At 36.8% G+C, this 26,009-nt stretch overlaps 1 protein-coding gene across 1 annotated transcript in view; it reads right to left on the bottom strand.

Annotated features, from left to right (window-relative positions):
- Positions 1-19,808: 19,808 nt before the first annotated feature.
- Positions 19,809-26,009, bottom strand: part of LOC134675221 (uncharacterized) — a 75,473-nt gene continuing 69,272 nt past the window's right edge. Inside the window, exon 4 of the transcript XR_010099705.1 lies at positions 19,809-19,825. The gene's annotated coding sequence lies outside the window, so the exon portion shown is untranslated. The remainder of the gene's footprint in view (positions 19,826-26,009) is intronic.

Here is a 26,009-nt window from a genome sequence, read left to right as displayed (position 1 = left end):
GACGACTAAAACATTGACCGATGCAGTATAATTTTAGGATAAATTAGCAAGTGATAGGCATATTAGCCTAGGAGTTCTTCAATCTTCAGTTACAAGTTTCACGCTGCGTGCCACATTTATTTTTTCCTTCGAATTTCCTGTCAATTGTCACCCAAGTGTTTTCAGCAGGTGTAGCTTTAGTGCTTGTTTCCTTGCTTGCTTTGGTACATAAGGCAAAAAAACAGCAAAAATAAAATAAAATAAAACAAAACAAAACAAATAAACAAGCGAATAAGCAATCTTGTGCTCCACCAAAAGCCAAACCCTCACTGCTCCACGGACAGCAGACAGCCAAACAGACAGTTGCACATCAACGACGGAACGAAGCGGACGTGCTCACTGCTGCTCCACGGTCGCTGCTCCACTATAGTGCTCCACTGAGTGCTCCACAGGAAACGAATAAACAACAGTGTTGGTGCTCCATTACCTCGACTCATTAAAAAACCAAACCAACGTATATAAAAAACATTTACCCCCATTCCCCAATAAAATAAAATAACCAACGGTGAATAGAATAAAAACGAAATAAAAACGGCGTGAGCCAAACCACCATCGCCCACGGAATACGCTCCACCACCATTATACATAACAACAGTGCTCCACGGGACATTAAAAAATTACAAGCGCCCTTAGTACTCCAATGCTCCACACAATGGAGAAAAGTAAAGAGAAAGAACAGGCACTCCAGGAAATGGACAAGCGTCTATCCGGTATAGCTAATGAAATCAAAGAAATCAAAGAAACAATACGAGACCTCGTTGGACACAAAGAGGAAGGACCCACGGAGGGACATGGACATGGGCCGCAGACGTCGCCACAGCCACCACAACACGCAATTGCACAGGCTGACAGGGAAGGGGACTGGGACAACAACAACATAACCTCTATCAAACATGCGAACAGATCCTAAGTCCAAACCTCTCAGACATTTCACCACCCAGCCCCATTTCGACGACTAAAACATTGACCGATGCAGTATGATTTTAGGATAAATTAGCAAGTGATAGGCATATAAGCCTAGGAGTTCTTCAATCTTCAGTTACAAGTTTCACGCTGCGTGCCACATTTATTTTTTGCTTCGAATTTCCTGTCAATTGTCACCCAAGTGTTTTCAGCAGGAGCTTTAGTGCTAGTTTCCATACTATTCCATACAAGAAATGAGGCACAGATGAAAAGACAAACTTTAGTAGCTGTATACCAGAGGGGCTACCGCAAAAACCTGATTTTTCTCTGTCACTCTAATTACGCCGTCATTGGAGTAAAAGAGAAAGATCCCCGCAATTTGCGAACTTCGATTTTCGCGGTTATAGCCCAGATACCTATACTGCAAAACGTAATTCAAGACCAAAAAAAGTAAGACAATGTTGCCACTGCAATATTTTTTTGTAAAATAATCCTTTTGATAAATAATCACGCTAAGATAATTTATTTATTTTTAATTTTACTTTTATTTACTTATTTTTACATATAGTCTGGTTTTATTTTTCATAAAATCGATTTCGACTGGCAAATCATATTACTTTTTGGCAACCGGGTTTTTTAACCTAATTAAACCCCGCTGAATCCGAATTTGCCGGTTGCTCGATCGAAATCTTGACCGGAAGTGAGATATTTGACATTAAAGGTCCCTTTTTTTAGTTTTTCGTAAATAACTCTTAAACGGTGGCGCATAGCAAAAAATGTTCTATAACATAAATAATCTTCATAAAATTGCCTACAAGAAAGATTCAGTACAATTTTTCGCCAGGATCAATATTCAAAGAGATATTAACGCGGGAAATTTAATTATAATCACTTCTAAGGTCCCTTTTTTAAGCTTTTCGTAAATAACTCATAAACGGTGGCCAATATCAAAAAATGTTGTTAAACGATAATAATCTACACAAAATTTCGAACAAAACAGATTCAGTACACTTTTCGCAGGGATCAATATTTAAAAAGATAATAAAGAGGGAAAGTTCTAGGATAAGGAATTCTAAGTGTCCTTGTTTTTATTTATTCGTTAATAATTTGAAAAGTATGACTCATAGCATTAAAAATCTTATACATAAGTAATATACATAAAATTTCCTACAAGAAATAAATAGAACACTTTTCTCTAAGATCAATATTTAAAAAGACAAAGCAGCGGGTAAGTTACAAATAATCAATTTTAAAGTCCCTGTTTAGTTTTTTGTAAGTAACTCCTAAACGGTGTCCCGTAGCAAAATAGGTTTTTAAGAATAAATTATTTCCATAAAATTTCCTCCAAAAAATATCTGGAACACTTTTCTCTAGGATCAATATTTAAAGCGATATTAAAGGAAGAAAGTTAATTACAATGAGTTCACAGGTCACTTTTTTTTAGTTTTTCGTTAATAACTCGCAAACGGTGGCCCGTTGCAAAACAATATTATACATAAACATTAAACATTAAATTGTCCACAAAAAAGGTTCTGTACACTTTTTCGCTACGATCAATATTTAAAGAGGTATTAAAGGGGGTAAGTTAATTGTAATCAATTTCCAGGTCCCTATTCTAAAATCCTGTTGGGGTCGGTTCAAAAACTAAGTAATGTCCGACTCGCGCTTGAATGCATATTTCTAATAGGTTTTCCTGTTACCTATAGGTAAAGAACTATTTTGTGTTTTTTTTTTCAAAATTTTAGACCCAGTAGTTTCGGAGAGCCCCCCCCCCTTCTTTTATCTCCGAAACTCCGAAAACTTACAACATAGTTTTTTTTTAAATTAAAAAAACTATTTTGCAAGTTTTGTTAGAAATATGCAGTCAAGCGTGAGTCGGACCAAACTCGCGTTTCACATATAAAAATACATTGTTGAAATTTGGGTACTGTACGGAACCGACGAGTCCGACTCGCGCTTGGCCGGATTTTCCTTTTGAGGTACGGAACCCTAAATACTAAAAAGAAGTGACATGTGAATTGATTGTAATGAACTTTCTTTCTTTAATATCGTGTCAAATATTGATCCCAGAGAAAAGTGTTCAATGTTTTTCGTAGAAAATTTCATGCCGATTATTTATTTACATGAAGATTAAGAACTTATTTTGCTATGAGCCTTATTTTACGAGTCATTTACGAAAATCTAAAAATAGGGACCTGGAAATTGATTACAATTAACTTACCCCCTTTAATACCTCTTTAAATATTAATCGTAGCGAAAAAGTGTACAGAACCTTTTTTGTGGACAATTTAATGTTTAATGTTTATGTATAATATTGTTTTGCAACGGGCCATCGTTTGCGAGTTATTTACGAAAAACTAAAAAAAAGTGGCCTGTGAACTGATTGTAATTAACTTTCTTCCTTTAATATCGCTTTAAATATTGATCCTAGAGAAAAGTGTTCCAGATATTTTTAGGAGGAAATTTTATGCAGATAATTTATTCTTAAAAACCTATTTGGCTACGGGACACCGTTTAGGAGTTACTTACAAAATACTAAACAGGGACTTTAAAATTGATTATTTGTAACTTACCCGCTGCTTTGTCTTTTTAAATATTGATCTTAGAGAAAAGTGTTCTACATATTTCTTGTAGGAAATTTTATATATATTATTTATGTATAAGATTTTTAATGCTATGAGTCATACTTTTCAAATTATTAACGAATAAATAAAAACAAGGACACTTAGAATTCCTTATACTAGAACTTTCCCTCTTTATTATCTTTTTAAATATTGATCCCTGTGAAAAGTGTACTGAATCTGTTTTGTTCAAAATTTTGTGTAGATTATTATCGTTTAACAACATTTTTTGATATTGGCCACCGTTTATGAGTTATTTACGAAAAACTAAAAAAAGGGACCTTAGAAGTGATAATAATTAAATTTCCCGCGTTAATATCTCTTTGAATATTGATCCTAGCGAAAAATTGTACTGAATCTTTCTTGTAGGCAATTTTATGCAGATTACTTATGTTATAGAACATTTTTTGCTATGCGCCACGGTTTAAGAGTTATTTACGACAAACTAAAAAAAGGGACTTTTAATGTCAAATATCTCACTTCCGGTCAAGATTTCGATCGAGCAACCGGAAAATTTGAATTCAGCGGGGTCTAATTAGGTTAAAAAACCCGGTTGCCAAAAAGTAATATGATTTGCCAGTCGAATCAAGAAGGAGAGCGATTTTGAATTTTTATGTCTAGTCTAATAAATACAAGACGCGCTAGTAAAAAGTAGCAACATTGTCTTACTTTCTTTGGTCTTGAATTACGTTTTGCAGTATAGTAAGTATGTATGTATACTACATTATATTCATGTGTCCCTGGTAACGAGCAAACTTCTGCGCCACAAATCGCTGGCGATAACGGTCCCGACTTTCTTTAATCGGGAAGTTTCAACCGGCCTTTATGCTATCTTCTGTGATTTTGTTGAGGGTGTGAGAGGCCTATGAATATTTAATTCACAACCACATAAAATCTACTGAGGATATTAAGGTGGTTCTCCTTGCTCGATTTTCATACAACTTTCTTGGCACCCTAGCTCCTATTATATAGGGTTTCTTCACTTGTATATGTAATGTTTGGGTAGTATATACATTTCTATCTTCGCTTAACGTAAAAAAATACTAGATTTTGATTAAAATTATTAAGAAAAAAGCCTTTGAATATTGGTAAAATTTTGCCTCATTGCTTGTTTGTGTGAGTGATGCTTATAGTATCGGTGTAATTCTAACATGGCGACTTCATTTGACAAGTAATCATTTTTAATTTGTCAAAGGTGTAACAGATGGCACTTTAAAACCGCAACACAGATTACCTGTGTATTTTGTTTTATTTTCACTCAATAGAGGGAGGTATATTTAATGCACAAAGCATGTTACGAGTATACCTCCTTTCTGATATAATTTCATTCCCAGATTTAATATAACTTAATAATTATTATGATTATTACACAATAAAATACATTTATATATTTATAGAAAGGTCAGTCCAAACAATCATTCGCGTTACGGTCGTCCACCGAAAACCCTTGTGAATTCTGCTTTCGTTTCGGTAAATGTTCTCTGGAAAAGCCTATATTTATTGTAACAATGATTTTTAAACTAAAATACCTAGCTATATTTTTCTCAAAAATATATAGGTATGTGGAGAAAAATTTCATCTCCTTGTAAATAAACAAGATTCTATAATATCTTCTGCTTGTGCATAACAATAACATTAGTAGATGATATTTTTAGGGTTCCGTACCCAAAGGGTAAAACGGGACCCTATTACTAAGACTTCGCTGTCCGTCCGTCTGTCCGTCTGTCTGTCACCAGGCTGTATCTCACGAACCGTGATAGCTAGACAGTTGAAATTTTCACAGATGGTGTATTTCTGTTGCCGCTATAACAACAAATACTAAAAACAGAATAAAATAAAGATTTAAATGGGGCTCCCATACAACAAACGTGATTTTTGACCAAAGTTAAGCAACGTCGGGAGTGGTCAGTACTTGGATGGGTGACCGTTTTTTTTTTTGCTTTTTTTTTGTTTTTTTTTTTGCATTATGGTACGGAACCCTTCGTGCGAGAGTCCGACTCGCACTTGCCTGGTTTTTTTTCAAAAATGCTGCCTTTCACCCGAGTTAAAACACTCTACTTTTCATTTCGCATACGAGGAAAGTAAAATGCATGTGTTTTTTTAAATACATTTTTATAGTAGGTGTTTTTGAGAGTAGGTATTTTTTAAAAGTAGGTATTTTCAATTAACAATTTGGCCAAAAGTAATTTATGGAATGGGGAGTCAAATATCAGAATGGAAATTGTATAACAAATCCATTTATACCCAAATTTCAATTGCTTATTGTAAAAAGAATAATAAAATCGTACTTGGAATTGGAACCTAAACTGCTCTAGTGCAGAAACGTATCATTTCCTGCACACCTTTTACAACAACAATGACCCTCTTTCATATATTCGGTCAAATTGTGCTTTTTGAAAAACTAATTATAGCCAGCCTTTTATGAATGTAGTATGATACCTTAGGGTATGGTGCTTTACGCACACTAGCGTCCCTTCCCCTCCCCCTGACACAACCCACCCTTTTTGCATGAAATATGTCCCGGTTCACAGTTTTTTACATTTTTTGAGGAAAGTATACATTTTAGGAAAAAAGTGTCAATGAAAGAAATAATCCTTAATAAATTCTTAATAAAAAAGGTCATATTCATTTTTTTAATATGATGCACCTAAATCATGTATTAGCTTGTCAAAATTCGAAATAACATAGTTTTTACTTAGGGTTCGAAACTCATTTATTATACACGGTGTAACATGAGGAAACCGAATAATTTTAACAGCGTATTCCTAATCAAGTCAAAGTCAAAAGTCAAAAATACTTTATTCATGTAGGCCTAGTAACAAGCACTTATGAACGTTTTACATAATAATATATTATCTTAAGCTAATTATCAGAGCAATTTATTGAAGTTAATATTATTCCATAGTAATATTGGATTATTATACAGATCAAATTTAATACTAAGAATTTCACAAAAAGATCGTCAAACATAAAAAAAAATGTATAAAAAATACTAGTCTAGAATGTTTCTAGAATAAAATCTAAATGTCAATAACAAATGTCAATAAAACTTAACAAAGAAGTACATACATTGAATTATCTATTTCGAGTCACAATTAATCCCACGTTGTTTTATCACTCATGTAGTCTTGTGTGGTATAATAAGCTTTAGAAATAAGTTTACGCTTTACATAATTTTTAAATTTATTAATTGATAATTCAGTAATATGGTTTGGAAGTTTATTATAAAATCTTACACAATTACCCATGAATGATTTTTTAATTTTATGGAGCCGTGTGAAGGGCACTGCGAGCTTATGTTTATTTCTAGTATTAATATTATGAATGTCACAATTTTTCCTAAAATTAACAATATTTTTATGTACATACAGAATATTCTCATAAATATATTGACAGTGCACTGTCATTATGTCAATTTCCTTGAATTTATCTCTAAGTGAGTCTCTATGGTTCAATTTATATATTGCTCGAATAGCCCGCTTCTGCAGAACAAAAATGGTATTTATCTCTGAAGCACCGCCCCACAGTAAAATACCATATGCCATAATGCTATGGAAGTAACTAAAATATACTAATCGAGCTGTTTTCACATCAGTTAACTGACGGATTTTGCTCACTGCAAAAGCTGCAGAACTCAGTCTACTCGAAAGAGTAGCAATATGGGGACCCCACTGAAGTTTAGAATCTAAAGTTATACCAAGAAAAACTGTACTATCAACTAATTCCAATTCCTCATCCTTCACAATGACACTTGTTTGCACATGCCTTACGTTACTACTAGTGACAAACTGAATACATTTAGTCTTTTTCTCATTTAACAATAAATTATTAACATTGAACCAATTTACTACCTTTGAAATAGCATCGTTTACATCATTGTACGCTTGTTGCTGTCGTTTGACTTTGAAAATAAGTGAGGTGTCGTCTGCAAACAATACTATGTCATGGTGGGTCTTTACAAGGAATGGCAAGTCATTTATGTAGATAAGGAACAGGAAAGGCCCCAATATTGACCCCTGTGGTACACCCATAGAGACCAATGACCCCGGTGATCGCTGTCCACTCACATCGACCCTTTGTATTCTACCATTTAAGTAGGACTTAAGTAAATTCAGTGCCGATCCTCTAACTCCATAATAGTGTAGTTTCCTGATCAATGTTTCATGACAAACGCAGTCGAACGCCTTAGACAAATCACAGAAGACACCTAAAGCATCTCGTGACTCCTCCCAGGCATCGAAAATATGCTTAATTAGCTCAACACCAGCATCGGTTGTTGAGCGACCCCGTGTGAAACCAAACTGCTTATTATGCATTAAATTATTGCCGTTAAAATGTCGTACTAATTGTGAAAGAACTAATTTTTCAAAAATCTTGCTGAATGTTGGTAGCACAGATATCGGTCTAAAGTTAGTGGGGTCAGAGCTGCTACCAGATTTAAACAAAGGAGTTATTTTACTATGTTTCATTAAATCAGGAAACTCGCCGCAATCGACACTGTTGTTAAATATAACTACCAAGTCAGGCGCTACAATTTCTACTAAGGATTTGACAGCATGGACAGAGACTCCCCAGAGGTCATTCGTTTTTTTGACATTAATTGATTTAAACGCCTTTATTACATCTGAGGTACAAACATGTTCAAAATGAAGGTCTCTACAACACTCTGGAGCGTTATCTTTTAATAATGTAACAGCAGATGAGGGTGATGAATTTAAATCCTTAGTTGTGGATACTGGTACCTCGGTGAAAAATTTTTCAAATTCAGTAGCTACTTCTAAATTGGAATCTATAATTTTGTTATCAATATTTAGTTTCAGTTCTTTCATTGTGTGTTTCGAGCGACCAGTCTCCACATTAATAACTTTCCAAGTTGCTTTAATAATGTCCGGACTATTTTTAATTTTCTGACTTAGATAATTCCGCTTAGCTATATGACAATCTATTTTAAACTTCTTCGAATATTCCTTGACATGTTCTTTAAATTCATCACTCGTATTAAACCGCCGTTCCTCATACAAAGCATACAGTTCACGTCTCCGTTGATGTAAGTCCGCAGTAGCCCACTCACTAAAAACAGATGCACCACTAACTACGACCGATTTTGAAGTAAATATCGCGTTATAATGTTCCATAAAAGTGTGAAAGAATGAATTATACATACTATTAGGACTCATATCGGAAGACAAAAAGGGTAGCGCCTGAACTAGACTTTGCTTCATTCTTTCCACGCGGTCCGAGGTTACTGGTACAAAAGTAATTTGTTTTCTCAATGTATTTTTCCTTAAGGCCTCAAATACCATTAATTGGCCTAAGTGGTCTGATTCTAAATTGCTGATAACTTTTTTAGTAATAGGAAAAATATCACTGAAAATATTATCTATACAGGTGGCACTAGTAGCAGTCACTCTAGTAGGCTCCATAAACATGTGGTTGAGATTAAACGATTTGAAAAGATTCAACAATCTACAAGACATTGTTGAATGTTCCAAAATATTTATATTAAAGTCGCCGCATATAAGTAATTTCTTACTAGAAGGTGATAGTTTAAGTAGGACAGATTCCATTGTTCTTTCAAATATTTCAAAATTACTTAATGGCGGCCTATACACACAGACAACAATAAATTGCTCCAATTCTACTGCACTTAGTTCTATAGTCCGTTCAACAGACATGGATACAATGTCCTTACGTTCCTTAGATTTTAACTGACTATTTAAAATAATTAATGACCCACCATGTATGGAACTAAGTCTGGTGAACGAACTTCCCACCTGGTGATTATTAAATTGAGGCATTAATTCATTATTATTTAACCAGTGTTCAGTAACGCATAAAATATCAATATTGAAATCATTCAAAAAAAGTTCAATCTGTAAATCTTTTCCTCTAATACATTGAATATTTTGATGCACCAGGTGGATATACTTTCCATTTTTGCAGTATTTTTCATTATATTTATTTAATTCTAAATTGCCAGAGACAGAATCCTTTGTCTTAACAGCTAGTTTAAATCAATTAAATCATTGGTTATGACTGGAACCAATTCCAAGTTCATGCTAGGCTGCTCAATAGGAGCAGAATTATCTGCCAAATTCTTGGCAGAAATGTCAAGTAAATAGGATAGCGATAAAGCTATTTGTCTTTTGTAATAATTTGAAAGGCAACACTTGCCTTTACTCAAAAACACCATAGGCATATGGTATTTACTAACAAATTTGTTAATGTCAATTATGCTAAACTTACTACTATATGTACAAAGATTATATAGAGATATATTTAACTTATGTCTAGTGTTGTTTTCTGCCTCTGACATTTGCTCACAATAGGGGAACGTGAAAAAAATAATTTCATGCACTGCAAGTGAGTTTAACTGTTCAAAGTATTTAACTAAATTATTTTTGTTCACATTACCCCTATTCCCCATAAGAATAAGCAGTGTTGTCTTAGAATTAATATTACTGTCATTTAAAATTTGTTTTATGATATTTTCAAAGCTACTGTGAGGCAGGCAATTGCTGATTGTACTAAGTCCCTTTAGGTAAAAGTTTAAAAATGAGCTCATATTGCTTCCAATTTCATCAGAATACATAATAACATTAGGTTTAGGTGTGCTTTGTTGTGTAGTGTGGAAGGAGCTATTATCATTTACATGCTGTTGTGGTAAACCGTCACACAGGCTTAGGTCGAGTAAACTGGTCGACAAATGTTCAGTCACTTGCTTACAAGCACATGACTGGGCATTGGTCAGTGACTCAAACCGCTCTGAATTATGCTTAATCTGGGATATTAAATCATCCATGGCCAAAGAATATTCATTAATCACCTTTTTAGAACTCTCATTTATTGTTTCTAAGGATTTTATGGAGTCCTCCAAACTCTGAATTTTTAATTTCAAAGTCTGTGTGTCGGTTTCATATTGCAATTGACTATTTTCTAACTGGGCAGAATACAAATCTAACTTATCCACTAAATTAACATTAATTTTACAAAATCTCAATTTTTTTAAAAACAATTTATTTATTTTTGACAAGTTCTGGTTTTTTTTTATGAGTCTATTTAATTTAATATATTTCTTTAGTTTGTTTCCGCTGCAATTTACTAACCTTGGTGTGGTGGTATGATAGGCTAAATCTGTAGTGGCCAAAAGGTTTTCAATTGGTGCGGCAACCAACTGAGAGTCGGGCCGGACCAGTTCTTCGAACAAGCTCTGAGAGTGTGCCGCTGCTGCATTGTGTTGGGCCTCCTGTAGCTCATAGATTTGTTCGTGGGCGTCGTGCAGTGCTCTCTCCAATGAGTTGATGTCCTTCAGGGCCTGCTCATACGCAGCACTACACTCAGTGAATCTGTCAACCGTCTCCTGAAGCCGGGCCCGCTCTGAATTTACATTATTGTAGTCAGCTTCTAATGAGCACAGTTCCTTTTTAAGCTTATCATTGCTATTAAGTACTAATAATAGTTCCTTCTCACTGTCTTCCCTTTCACTGAGCAATTGAGCACAAGATTCCTTGGATATTTTCAACTCCAGCAAGGTAAGTTGGAGTTTATCAGTCTCCTGCTGGCGAGCCGCTGCGGCTGCTCTGCGGGTAAGCATTGTAGACAGTTTTGCAATTGAAATTATACCCAAAAATAAACAAGGAATCGCTCACTCAAGCTAAGTGATATTTAGATACGTACTTACGTGAAATAGTGACGATTGACTGTATCTACACTGTGTTCTAACCCTGTACAATGATTAACGCTTTATTATAAACACACTTAGTAAATATTAATGATAAAAAAAACCCAGAAAGGATTCAAAGGCGAACAACAGGTTTCAAATTCATAACCTGTAACGGCTACAAATCTGAAAACAAGACACTAGTAAACGCCACTAAAGCACTTCACTTATTATGTATACATAAAACTTAATGTTAAAACTATTTAATTCACACTTATAATGCCTAATATTACATGAAATATCATTAAAATTAAAATAATTACAAGGGACCTAGCAAAATCAGCTGCTTATCGTTTGACAGCCGGGGTTGCCATTTTTTTTTTTTTAGAGACAAAAATATCCTATAAACTTTTTTGAAATTCGCCTAGTTTCAGAGTTAATACCAATAAAAAAAAACAAGTTTCTATTGTTACATAGTTCAAAACGCCTTTTTGATGGCGATGTTGCTACTATGGGATTTAGTCTAAATATCCTTATTGATATGTCAAAAAGTGACAAGTAACACTTTGCAAAAACTAAGTTTTACGAAAAAAAAACCATTTTAAGTGACAAGTTTACCAATAGCATTTAATTTTTATATACAAATTCATTCATAAAATTAAAAAAAAACCAAACAAATTTTTTTTTTGGCGAAATTGACCTAAACACATATTACATCTTTTCCTTTTTTTTGACCTCATGTATACATTTTAGGATAAAAGTGTCAATGAAAGAAATAGTTCCTTATTAAATTCTTAGTAAAAAAGGTTATATTCATTTTATATAAGAAATGCGAAAGATTTTATTTCTGAGGTCAAATTAAAAGGAGGAAAAAATGTTTGTATGAGTATAGGTCAATTTCGCCGAAAACAATTTTTTTTATTGTTTTTAGGGTTCCGTACCTCAAAACGAAAAAGCGGAACCCTTATAGGATCACTCATGCGTCTGTCTGTCTGTCCGTCTGTCACAGCCGATTTTCTCCGGAACTACTGGACCAATCAAGTTGAAATCTGGTACACATATGTAAGTTTGTAAACAAATGAATTTTAAACATGGGGGCCACTTTTGGGGGGTAAATGAAAAAATAAAAAAATAAAAAATTTCAAACTATATCATGTTACATATCAAATGAAAGAGCTTATTGTAAGGATCTCAAATATATATTTTTTTATAATTTTCGAATAAACAGTTTAGAAGTTATTCAAGAAAGTAGGCAAAAAATGACTATTCCCCCCTCCCCCTTTATCTCCGAAACTACTAGGTTTAAAATTTTGAAAAAATACATAAAATAGGTCTATACCTATAGATGACAGGAAAACCTATTACAAATGTACAGTCAAGCGTGAGTCGGACTTAATTACAGTTTTTGATCCGACTCCTACGGATTTTTTAAAGATTTCACTCACGTTTCGCATAAATAATGTTTAGTTTTAAGTTTATAAAATACATATGTATGTTAGTCTGTAAGGAATTTGTAATATGGGCCTTGTTCCCTGAATTAAATATCTAAATAAATAAATAAATAAAATAAAAAATACATTGTTAAAAATTGTGTAATATACGGAATCCTTGGAACGCGAGTCCGACTCGCACTTGGCCGCCATTTTTTAATTTTTTGAATATATATGTATGTACATAAAAAGTAAATGTTATTGGTAAACTTGTCAGTTAACATGGATTTTTACTTTTTTTTCGTAAAACATAGTTTTTGCAACGTGTTACTTAATTGTCATTTTTTGACATATCAATAAGGATATTTAGACTAAATCCCATAGTAACAACATCGCCATCAAAAAGGCGTTTTGAACTATGTAACAATAAAAACTTGTTTTATTTTTTTAAATTGGTATTAACTCTGAAACTAGCCGCATTTCAAAAAAGTTTATAGGACATTTTTGTCTCTAAATATGATCAGGAATACGCTGTCAAAATTATTCGGTTTCCTCGTGTTACACCGTGTATAATAAATGAGTTTGGAATCCTAAGTAAAAACTATGTTATTTCGAATTTTAACAAGCTAATACATGAATGTGCATCATGTAAAAAAATCAATATGACCTTTTTTATTAAGAATTTATTAAGGATTATTTCTTTCATTGACACTTTTTTCCTAAAATATATTCTTTCCTCAAATAATGTAAAAAACTGTGAACCGGGACATATTTCATGCAAAAAAGGGGGGTTGCGTCAGGGGGAGGGGAAGGGACGCTAGTGTGCGTAAAGCACCATACCCTATGGTATCATACTACATTCATAAAAGGCTGGCTATAATTAGTTTGTCTTCCCCATACATTAGAACACAATTTAACCGAATCAATAGCATGAGAAATGAAACGGATATTTCTTGTTTTCTTTGCATTAGCATTTTTCTCTCGATAATTTAATCAATTTGCAACATAAGTAGAAGAATCCTCATATATCCATAAATATCAAAATATAAAAGGACATACATTTTCAGAAGAATTCCCCGTGCGACGTTGCCAAATGGTTTAAAGTACAACATGCTCGCAACGTTTGGATGTCAATGAGTCGACAATGAAAAATTATATTTCAAATCAATTCAATCAAACTTGATATTTTTGACAGTAATGGGTTACTTAAATAAGAAGGCATTTTTCGCCCGAGTCTACTATGGTCAAATGGTCTAGTGGCTTTTAGCTACTGAGTATAAGTCTAACAAGTTGAATAGCATGACAGGGTTCAAACCACGAACAAAGACTCATTTCTTTTTGTATTTATTTATTTAATTTGTTTCATCTTTTTGGTAATTTTATATGCCTTATTTTAAAATTTATTTTAAGTAAATGTGTTGTATTTGATTATTTCATGTAGGTATATCATTTCAATAAAATTTTGGAAACTTTTATTTTATACCTGGTCAAGCAAATCTTGTCAGTAAAAAAACCGGGCAAGTGCGAGTCGGACTCGCGCACGAAGGGTTCCGTACCATAATGCAAAAAAAAAACGGTCACCCATCCAAGTACTGACCACTCCCGACGTTGCTTAACTTTGGTCAAAAATCACGTTTGTTGTATGGGAGCCCCATTTAAATCTTTATTTTATTCTGTTTTTAGTATTTGTTGTTATAGCGGCAACAGAAATACATCATCTGTGAAAATTTCAACTGTCTAGCTATCACGGTTCGTGAGATACAGCCTGGTGACAGACGGACGGACGGACGGACGGACGGACAGCGAAGTCTTAGTAATAGGGTCCCGTTTTACCCTTTGGGTACGGAACCCTAAAAAGGCGCGAAATCCAAATGTTCTATGAACGATATCCCTTCGCGCCTACATTTTTCAAATTTGCCGCCTTTTTCTACTGACAAGATCTGCTTGACCAGCTATACTTCGTCGATAGTTGACTTCTTATGTACCTATTCCGCGATCCTAATTAGCCTCATGCATGACTTTTTTTTAATTATTTTAATCATTATTTATATCCTTTGAAAACCGGAAAATAAAAATACTTTTATAAATCTTCCCATAATATTATTAAAAAATAATTAAAATACTGAAAATATTTTACTCACGTAAGTTTAGTTTCGAAGAATAACATACGCTTAAAATAATTCAAAAGAGAATGCTAAAATTATAAAATAAAAAAAAACTGGCATTGTCGGGGTTTGAACCATGTATCTTAGCTACAATCTGATTTTTTTCAAAATAGAGGCTACGGGTGCCACGAGCACATGACAGTTGATGGTCGAAAACATTAGTTGCTTCTGAATGCCTTGTAATTCTTAATCGTTGCTCAAACAAGAATTTATTATTTAATTTCCAATCTTTTTTCAACAATAAACATTTCTCCGCTGCGCCCTCTAGGTTACTTTACTGTAACATTACGAATCTGCTGACATTTGACACTGACTTTAAGGTGACTTTAAGTACGTAAGTGTGCGTGAATGCAAGAAATTGCAATATTTTGCAGTTGGATTCCGGTAATAACGAAATGAGACAATGTTGAGTTGAACATGTCTCGATTTGGATGTAGTATTTTTTATAGTTTTCGCACATATCAACACATCTTATGAAACTTTGTATTTTGGGAGAAATAGTGAAAATCCACAATTCGTGCACAGTGACGCCATCTTTTGGCTGATAATCGGCATCCCATCCCTAGACATCCACCTTAATGATATATTTATTGAGATTAAGAGGCATTCTAGAAAAGTATCGGGTACGTGACGCTACTTTTATAACACTTCTGATAAAGCTATCTTTACTACTTTAGAATAGAATAGAATCTCATTTAATCAAGTAGGATTTTACAATCACTTTTGCTTTTGATTTTTACTTTAGGTAGGTACTTTACTTTTACTTAAAGTAAAACTATAAAATTATTATACCTTAAGCCTGTTTGTTATCTAATTAGTTAACTTAGAAGGCTTCATCCTTATTGTGAAAGCCTGCTGTGAAAATAGTTAGTTCTGCTGCGAGACGTAATAAGCTTCATTTCTTGCAAGCACAGTAAACACTTCAAAAACAGTAGACTTATTATTGTACGCAAATTGTCTCCACTTTGTGGCTTACTCAATCACAGGGATTCGTTAGACGACGGAAGTGCAGAACTGATCGTTGATCGCAGAGACGGAATATAGAAGTCGAAGCTCTCAGTACATTTTTAACTACAATAAACGGTTCACATGACTGACACGTATCTGTTATTACACGTACAGACAGTTATCCTATCTCCATAAATACCCCGTCCCCAGCTTTGAATATTAGCCAATACACAATTCGCTAATTAAAAAAAGTTGTGATTGGTCACTAAAAGTTTTGATTCGCTATAATAAATAATACGTATGTTTTTACGTTTAAACTTACAGCCCTCCATTACAATATTTGACGTTGTCAAGTTGCGTGCAGTACAGTTGAGTCGCTCGAGACCTTCGAGCAACGCCGGCTTCCGACATGTCGGAAGGGAGGAGCTCAAGCGATATCTTACCGTACAAATTATTCTGCCATTTTTTGCGGGTGCACTTTTCACTAACTACATACAAAATCCAATATGTAATAACGACACAAATACATAAAAAATTACATACGTTAAAATCTCTCGCAAACCTCGATCTCTTTATGTGTACGGATGAGTCACTACACGCATCGCCATAGGTACAGTTGTAATGGCTCCTCTACACGATGGACTAACGCCGGCCAATCCAAGGGACGCATTTATGCGTTACAGGTAGGGTTGCCAACTTTTTTTTGGTGGAATATAGTATTTTCCAGAATAAGGCATCAAAAATATAGTACATTTCAAAAAAATATAGTACTTTTAGATAAAATACTAAATATGGGTGTAATTTACGTTTAATCGAAAATTACACCCATATTTAGTACTATATTTTTGATGCCTTATTCTGGAAAATACGTATTTTAGCGTACTATATATTTTTCCAAAAATATACATATATAGTACAGAGCCAAAATATAGTACAATACTATATAATATAGTACGGTTGGCAACCCTAGTTACAGGGAGCAAGTGATATTGCTATCTCATTCTACCGCATGGCTGCGTCCCTTGGAGTGGTCGGCGTTGGCCCATCATGTAGAGGAGCCATAAGTACCTATGCTTGCGCAGAGGAGAAATAACTAATACGAATGCCGTCTCCCTTCTCGGTGGTGCTTTGCTCGAAGCTCGCGACACAATACACGTGGGGTCACTTTTGAGCTCTAGTCAGATTTCTATAGTTATTATATTTCGTTGTACTGATATTGGCAACCGCCATGAACCAGCCGAGAGCAGGGTGGGATGGAAGCGATTGGTGACAGAGGTCATCACAAAACTTCAAGATGGACACGACCTTCAGCAATGAAGAAAACGACTAGAGAGAGAGTACTGATATTAATGTTATTTACTGTTGTTGTGGTTCGACATCCGGTCTCATTAGTAAGGAGCTTGTAGCGCAGAACGAACCAAAGAATATAAATATTATCAGCTGCATTGTAAAACTAGAAGAAGTACCGAGTGAGTTTATAGTTTTGAAGAGGTGTAACGTGTAAGTATAACACGTAAGTACTAATGTTTATATGTGTGTAGTCTCAAGTATATAAGGCTAACCTACTCCAAATAAAGTGAGTTCACTTCGTTGTTATCACTTGTCTCCAACTCCCGTCCCTGCATGGCGACCCTGCCAGGAAGTAAGTTTAAGTGTGTAAGTTTATACTTTGTAACGCCATGTTTGCGGTACGTTGTAGTATTTCTAAATGTGGTAGGCACCGATTTAAGGTGACATTCAGGTGACGACACTGGCAGCATTAAGTTAACGGTTGGATTTAGACTACACCAGCGTTACAGCGTTTCTCTAAAATAGCCAACAGATTAAATCTTAAATCACAAATGATAATCCATTTATTTTTCGTGATAAAATAGTTTAACATACAAAAGTAACATGACATACATAATTAGTTAATTACATACTGTTTACCACGAAATGGGCTCGCCTCAGCACAATGCTGACTCGAGACACGAGATTATATAAAAACGAAAAAGGTGATAGTTCCGAACAATTGACAGGCTGATATCGTCCGGCGAACTGATAATCTGTAGGCCCTTTTATACCTACTTTCCCCGCTACTTCCCATGCGATTCAACGAGTGTGTGGAAGGGGCATCAGGCATCTTGCTCGCACATATTGATACGGCGCGAGATCCCTGATGGCAAGAGTGGTCGTATCAAAATAAAATGAAAACCTAGTCAAATTGCTATAGAAGAATTGGCCTAAACCTTATAAATTATGGGGAAACTTACAGTAATAAATTATAAACTAAAACATGCAAATCCACTGCCAAATTGTAACCTTCATGATATACATAATTCAGCCGGAACTGACCGCAACTCTCCGGAAACTAATAACATGTACACAAATTGAATTAATCCGTAGGGAACTATGATAGCGATGGAATAATTGCTGGGCCCTTGTTTTGCATGTATGATTAATATATTGTTGTTGGCCTGAATTTGGACTAGTATTATGGATACTAATGTGTGCTTACTTTTTTTTTATGTAATAGTCAGCAAACGAGCAGACGAGCCGCCTGATGGGAAGAGGTCATCGTCGCCCATGGACATAAGCAACACCACAGGAGCCACTTAAGCGTTGTCGACCCTTGAGAACCCTAAATACCCGCTTCTTGAAGAATCCCATGTCGTAGCGCAAAGGAAATACTTACATTTCACGTTGAGGAATTCGGAATATGTAGATACTATCTTAAAATATGTGTCATACATAAACACCATACTGACCTATTTGACTATCTCATCTAAGAACATATGTATAAGTAGGTAGTATGTAATTTTATACCCATGACGCTATTCTTCAGAAAACCTTTCTCGAAGACACGTGGAAGAAAACCGGTCAAGTGCGAGTTGAACGGGCGCCTAGGGTTGCTTGTAAGGAATCGTGTGATGATACTACACCATCATATAGAATTGATACTGATACTTGGAGCAGGTGTGGCTCACTCCGCGATTTCGTCGCGTCGCTACAAGTACATGCGGCCCACACCAATTTTGGTGCCTATATAGTTGCTATAGTTGCCGCGCACCGCTACAGAATGGACGCCTGCTCGCGCTTGTGCTACCTTGGGGTCATATCTGTTCTGTCGTACTAGACGCGTTTTGTTAGAGTGAACCTTCTAAGAGTACTATTATTTATTCTGTGCTTGGGGTAACTCCAGCCAGCAGATTATGCAGCAAGGACTAGGTAGGGGCGACTACAAGGGGGAGGCGATGTTGATACAAAATAGCACTGTAAGATCGGATGACTGCTGATTCAACATTCAACCTATGCAGCAGCGAGGCGGTGGAGTATGTCACAGCGTCACATCACACCGGCTAAGCCTATTGCAACGGGGGCTATTAGCAGGCGTGTCTCACTCCGCGATTTCGTCGCTTTGCTACAGGTAGCTAAAAGTACATCCGTTCGGCCCCAATTTTGGGGTTTGCCATAAGCCGCGCGTGGCGCTGTCGCCACCTATCGGCCATATCTGTGCTGATCGTAACAGACGCATTTGTTAGAGAGTGAGTCTTCTGTACTTAGTACTATTATTTATTCAGTTATTAGTAAGTATCATAAGGGAGTACCTTTGTAACGTTTTGTACATTACATCTTTTTACTAAGAATAAAGAAGATTTTTTGAAGAAGCGCTGGTGGCCTAGCGGTGAGAGCGTGCGACTTGCAATCTGGAGGTCGCGGGTTCAAACCCCGGCTCGTACCAATGAGTTTTTCGGAACTTATGTACGAAATATCATTTGATATTTACCAGTCGCTTTTCGGTGAAGGAAAACATCGTGAGGAAACCGGACTAATCCCAATAAGGCCTAGTTTACCCTCTGGGTTGGAAGGTCAGATGGCAGTCGCTTTCGTAAAAACTAGTGCCTACGTCAAATCATGGGATTAGTTGTCAAGCGGACCCCAGGCTCTCATTAGCCGTGGCGAAATGCCGGGATAACGCGAGGAAGAAGAAGAAAGAAGATTTTTTGCAATAATGTTCGTTATAGTTTTCATTGAAAGTATTTTAGCTATTGTTTCACAAGTATTTTTTTTTAAATTGTACTTTTTATTTTACCGTTCTGTCGCAATGTATGATTTATGTATCCATGCCAAATTGCAGCTTTCTAGCACTACAGACAGACAGACAGACAGACAGACCTGGCGAAACTATAAGGGTTTCTAGGTGACTACGAAACCCTAAAAAGTATACCTACGCTCTAGAAAAGCGCCATATTACATCACGATGTATAAAATATTAAATTAATGCGACAGTGAACGGGTCATTAGATACTGACTGACTGACTGACAACGGACCGTTAGTTTAGGGTTCCGTCTTGATATCATTAGGACACGGAACTCTGAATGATATTGAAAGATTATATCCCCATCTAAACCCCTTTTATTATATGATGAAGACGTAAATAACATAATGGGACGTAAACAGCTATTATTAATTAATATCGAACGCTATATAGTGTGTGCTATATTTGGGATGAACAAAATATAAGTATGATCTTGTTTATGTTTAGTGTGAAAGGTTTACTGCACACTTAGTTACTAGTTTTTATGTCGGAAATAATCCCTAAAAAGGGTGAAACGAGGGAATTGAGATAATTAATGAATTGCCTGTTGATTGCTGTAAGTAATTAAGCATATGCTCATATTAAATGATTGCCATTAGACTTTATCCAGGCGCTTTACTTACTTTAGCCATTAGGCAGACACTCCTGACTTCGGGCAAACTCGGCTCCGCTCGGCTCAGCATTGCTCCGAGCAATTATTAGAGTTGACACCACTTGACGTCCATTTGCGTGCACGACCACAGATAAGATAATGACTTGAATTTTGACAACCCTAAATAGCCGAAAGGGATAGTGCCATATATTAGAAAGGGGCAGCATGATTCGACCCTGAACCGCTGTCACGCTGTCAAACTTCGGTTTTGTAGGAAGTTTCCTTTCTGTACGTCAGTACCTACCATTAATTATTCTGTGCTTTTAGCTGCTGTCACTTATTTCACGCAGATGAGATCGCGGGCAAAATCTATATTCTGTATCTTTAGGTATTTAAATAAAAGTAAACAAAATCTACCCTCAAATGGCTCCTTAAGCCAGTTGAGGGTAGATGAAAACATTACACGATCAAATAATGTAGGTAGATTTAGTCAGGTCATCCAGTTACTGATCCAGGCGGTTTTGTAATTGATCGGTTAACCAATAAATGTTATAATTACCCGAAAATGTACAAATTGTTTGTTTACTTTTATTTAAATACCTAAAGATACAGACTATATTGAAGTTACAAGGACACGCGTGCGGCCTGCCTAACAAATTTGAGCAAGGGTGAAGCCTTAGTGACATTTTGCTTATGTCCGACATAAAAATGTGTGGTACAACGCAAGAGCGATAGCGTCCTTGAGCAAAACAATGACGTTATAAAGACACGCGTACGGCTTGCCTAACATATTTGAGCAAGGGTGAACCTTAGTGACATTGTGCTTATGTCCGACATAAAAATGTGTGGTAAGTACAACGCAAGAGCGATAGCGTCCTTGAGCAAAACAATGAAGTTATAAAGACTCGCGTGCGGCCTGCCTAACATATTTGAGCAAAGGTGAAGCCTTAGTGACATTGTGCTTATGTCCGACATAAAAATGTGTGGTACAACGCAAGAGCAATAGCGTCCTTGAACAAAACAATGACGTTATAAAGACACGCGTGCGGCCTGCCTAACATATTTGAGCAAAGGTGAAGCCTTAAGTGACATTGTGCTTATGTCCGACATAAAAATGTGTGGTACAACGCAAGAGCAATAGCGTCCTTGAACAAAACAATGACGTTATAAAGACACGCGTGCGGCCTGCCTAACATATTTGAGCAAGGGCGAACCCTTAGCGAAATTGTGTTTAAATCCGACACATAAATGTGTGGTACAACGCAAGAGTAATAGCGTCCTTGAGCAAAACAATGACGTTATAAGGACACGCGTGCGGCCTGCCTAACATATTTGAGCTAGGGTGAAGCCTTAGTGACATTGTGCTTATGTCCGACATAAAAATGGGTGGTACAACGCAAGAGCAATAGCGTCCTTGAACAAAACAATGACGTTATAAAGACACGCGTGCGGCCTGCCTAACATATTTGAGCAAGGGTGAAGCCTTAATGACATTGTGTTTGTGTCCGACATAAAAGTGTGTGGTACAACGTATAAGAAAACTTCCTACAAAACCGAAGTTTGACAGCGGTTCAGGGTCGAGTTACCTATGTTGTCCCTTTCTAATATATGGCACTAACCCTTTCGGCTATTGAGGGTTGTCATAATTCAAGGCATTATCTTATCTGTGGTCGTGCACGCAAAGGGACGTCAAGTTGTGTCAACCCTAATAATTGCTTGGAGCAATGCTGAGCCGAGTTTGGCCGAAGTCAGGAGTTTCGCACCCCTGCCGCCGCTCTATTATGACTTGTAACCTTTCGGGATCCTACATAAACCCCTCCTCCCCCCTCCCTCCCAGCCAAGTAATAACCTCTGTAATTAGATCGCGTAAAACGTTATGTTTACGGCCTTCGAGAAGGCGAGATCAAACGATTCGCGAAGAGTTAGGTTATTACAAGGCGTCAAAGAATACTCTCTGTGCTCATGAGCTCGTGTCACGAGAAAATAACAGTTTTAAACGGTAAGTATCCTCGTGCCGCCCAATGTACATTAGGATGTACACTCAGTTTCGATGGAATGTCAACCTTAATTAAAAACTAAGTTGTGTGTTAAACAAATGAAATTCAACCTAATTGAAAATATAATAAGATTCTAACTTCCTTGGCTATAATTTTGTATGGTGGGCGGCACGAGGGTATATTTTCAATTTATTTTCTGGTTCAATGAAATGGGCAAATTCGTGATGTGTCGAAAGTAACGTTTTTGTTTGAAGAAACGTCTCATTTGACACTGACATATCTAATTCATATCGTTTCTAGATATATTAATTGACGTATCTTAACACATTCATTGCCACCCAGCCAAACCAGACGTCCGCGCCCCAGGCCACAACAATTTCGTCATATAAAGGTGGCCACTGACGAGCCTTCCAACAGTCCAAATAGCGTGGCTGCAATCTAAAATCGATCCGTGAATGTCAAAAACGTACAATGTTTAATATTAGGATGCATTCCATTTGGATGAATCCATTGTAACGGCATCCATTTGGAAGGCTCGTCAGTGGCCTGCTTAAAGCAGTAATACAACGATCCTATCGGGTCGTCCGGCCTGGGAACGAAATCATAAAATACCCGAGTCGGGTTTTCGGCACTGAATGTGTTAAAGTTCGAATCGGACTGAAGCATGTATATCGTCGCGTAGCAGCCATATAGTATAGCCTGTCTGATTTCTAAGATCCAGTTCGCCATAGATTTACTATTATATGGCGCACTTGATCTTAGGCCCACTTGCACCATTCCACTAACCCGGGGTTAAGCGATTAAACTATTAACCTAATGTCAAATTGTATGGCTAACCATGGCAACTCCTGGTTTAATCGGTTAACCCCGGGTTAATGGAATGGTGCAAGTGGGCCTTAGAAAAGCAGACAGACTATACTCTTCTTCCTCGCGTTATCCCGGCATTCTGCCACGGCTCATGGGAGCCTTGGGGTCCGCTTGACAACCAATCCCATGATTTGACGTAGGCACCAGTTTTACGAAAGCGACTGCCATCTGACCTTCCAACCCAGAGGGTAAACTAGGCCTTATTGGGTTTAGTCCGGTTTCCTCACGATGTTTTCCTTCACCGAAAAGCGTCTGGTAAATATCAAATGATATTTCGTACATAAGTTCCGAAAAACATTGGTACGAGCCGGGGTTTGAACCCGCGACCTCCAGATTGCAAGTCGCACGCTCTTACCGCTAGGCCACCAGCGCTAGGGACCAGTGGCGTAACTAGGGGGGGGGGGTTGGAGGGGGCACGTGCCCCGGGCGCCGTCCAAGGGGGGGGGGGGGCGCCAAAATGGGCAAAAGACTACCTCTCCGCCTTGCCAAAGGCACAGCAGGGATACTTTCGTCAGTCGTATTTACCACACCACCACTGTGAAGTGTGAAATGCGGATGGTAATCTGGCCCTCCGGCAAATTTGGTGCCTGCCCCGGGCGCCATATCCTCTAGCTACGCCACTGCTAGGGACAGACTATACAAGCTGTGCTTATTTTGGGGCTAGGTTGATTTGTGAAAGATGTAGGTACCTTGATATTGATTCATTTATTTATTTAATTAGATACTTACTTCTGCTAATTGGTAACTTTACCCCCCTAAGGCCCATAGTCCTACCTATAGTACTTATTCAGTTCAATGAAATTTAAATCATATTCGATTGGAACAAAGTTGCTTTTGCTGTTTCGTTCAGTTTTTGAACAACGCAAAATCAACTCTATTTCCTACATTGTAGGTTCATATTTCTGTGGCAAATTTTGCATTTTTCATTTGTATGGCCTTAGGAGGTTACTATGGAAAATGAAAATCATAAATAAAACAAATAAGATACAATTAAATATTTATTACAAGTCATAATAAATTTTACAATATGCAAATCTATTTACCTTAAAACATACTTAAATACGACACGGTTTTAAAAATTAAGGATCTATAATTAATTTTAACTTTATAATATGTGCATTTTATACATCCATTACCTATCTTACCTAGAATTTATCTAAAATTATAACAATTTCAATAGATAATTTATATTTTAATGATCTTAATTATAATTACACACCAAATAACCCATACTTTTATTATAAATATATTTACGTAATAAGAAACACACCACTCAGATATCTCAATCTCGATAGTTTGATGAAAAACGAATATTATAAAAGTTTTCATGTCTGGATGTTGGTTGTCTGTTGATGTTGGAAGTCTGGTTGTTTATTCATCTTTTTCACATAAACAGCGGAACGGATTTCGATGACCATTTGCATAGATATACAGGGTCATTTTTGGACCGTTAGCCATATTGTGCGAGGTGATTAGGTAAGCCATATTTTTTCTATGGGACCAACTCCGCAATCCCAAAAAAAATTCAGCCTTCCCATAGAAAACGTCGACATCCACTCGACCAAAAAGTATATAAAAAAACGAACTATAGACAATCCCGCGAAATTTCTGTACTAACAACCTGTATTCTTAAGGGGCCCACTGATTAACAGTCCGCCGGACGGTATCGGCCTGTCACTTGTTCGGAACTGTCAAAATTTTGTTCTAACTGACAGGCCCATACCGTCCGGCGGACTGTTAATCAGTGGGCCCCTTTGCAGAAAGCTGTAATTTGACATGAAAACAAAAGAGGAAAGACGTAACTAAAATGAATATTGGATCTTTAAAAAAATTCTAAGTAAATTTGACCATTCGAATTAAGTAAAACCGTAGATAAATATGAGAAACAATGAAACAGTTCAAGTTAAATCTAATATTATAAAAATGCAATTACAATGTGTTGTGGTAAAGCTACAAATAAATACGATCTCATAATATACATACACAAATTATAACCTAAAAATTAAAACTAGTTAAAAAAACATTAGAACCATTTGACCGGCAAAGAAGTCAAATGACGCGTGCGTCTACAGGCCAATGTCAACCTTATGGCATTCCCACAAAGTTCACTATGACGCGCCGCACACGATTAGACTTCTCTACATGATGGCCCAGCGCTGGACCAGCGTTGAGAGCACGCACTGTGGAATGGGCCACGTACGTAGATGCGTACGCACCATCACTGACCCACTACCTTCTGGCTCCTCTACATGATGGGCCAACGCCGGCCACTCCAAGGGACGCATTTATGCGTTAGAGGGAGCAAGTGATATTGCTATCCCATTCACCCGCATGGCTGCGTCCCTTGGAGTGGCCGGCGTTGACCCATCGTGTATAGGAGCCCTTCGGTGTGCGGACGAAAAACCGATACCGTGGCCATCCCACCGCCATCTCGGAACCCGCCGGGCCATAAGCCATCCGACTCCGCTACCCTCTCTACACGCTGGCCTATCTTAGTGGGCCAGTATGATGGCCAGTCATGTATGGGAGCCAATAGGGCTGGCGTACAAAGGTTTGATAACAAATATTACATATTGTGATGATAAACTATTGTTATGAGTTAGCCCCCCCCCCCCCCCCCCACATCTAGCATCTTTCGAGCGTCGGCGTCTGTCGGCGTCTGGTCAGCGCTATGGAAAATGACGTCGCTGCGCAGTTGCGTCGACGTT

Source organism: Cydia fagiglandana, chromosome 21 (genome assembly GCF_963556715.1).
Source record: "Cydia fagiglandana chromosome 21, ilCydFagi1.1, whole genome shotgun sequence".
NCBI classification, from domain to species: domain Eukaryota; kingdom Metazoa; phylum Arthropoda; class Insecta; order Lepidoptera; family Tortricidae; genus Cydia; species Cydia fagiglandana.
This window is presented reverse-complemented; position numbering and strand designations above follow the sequence as displayed.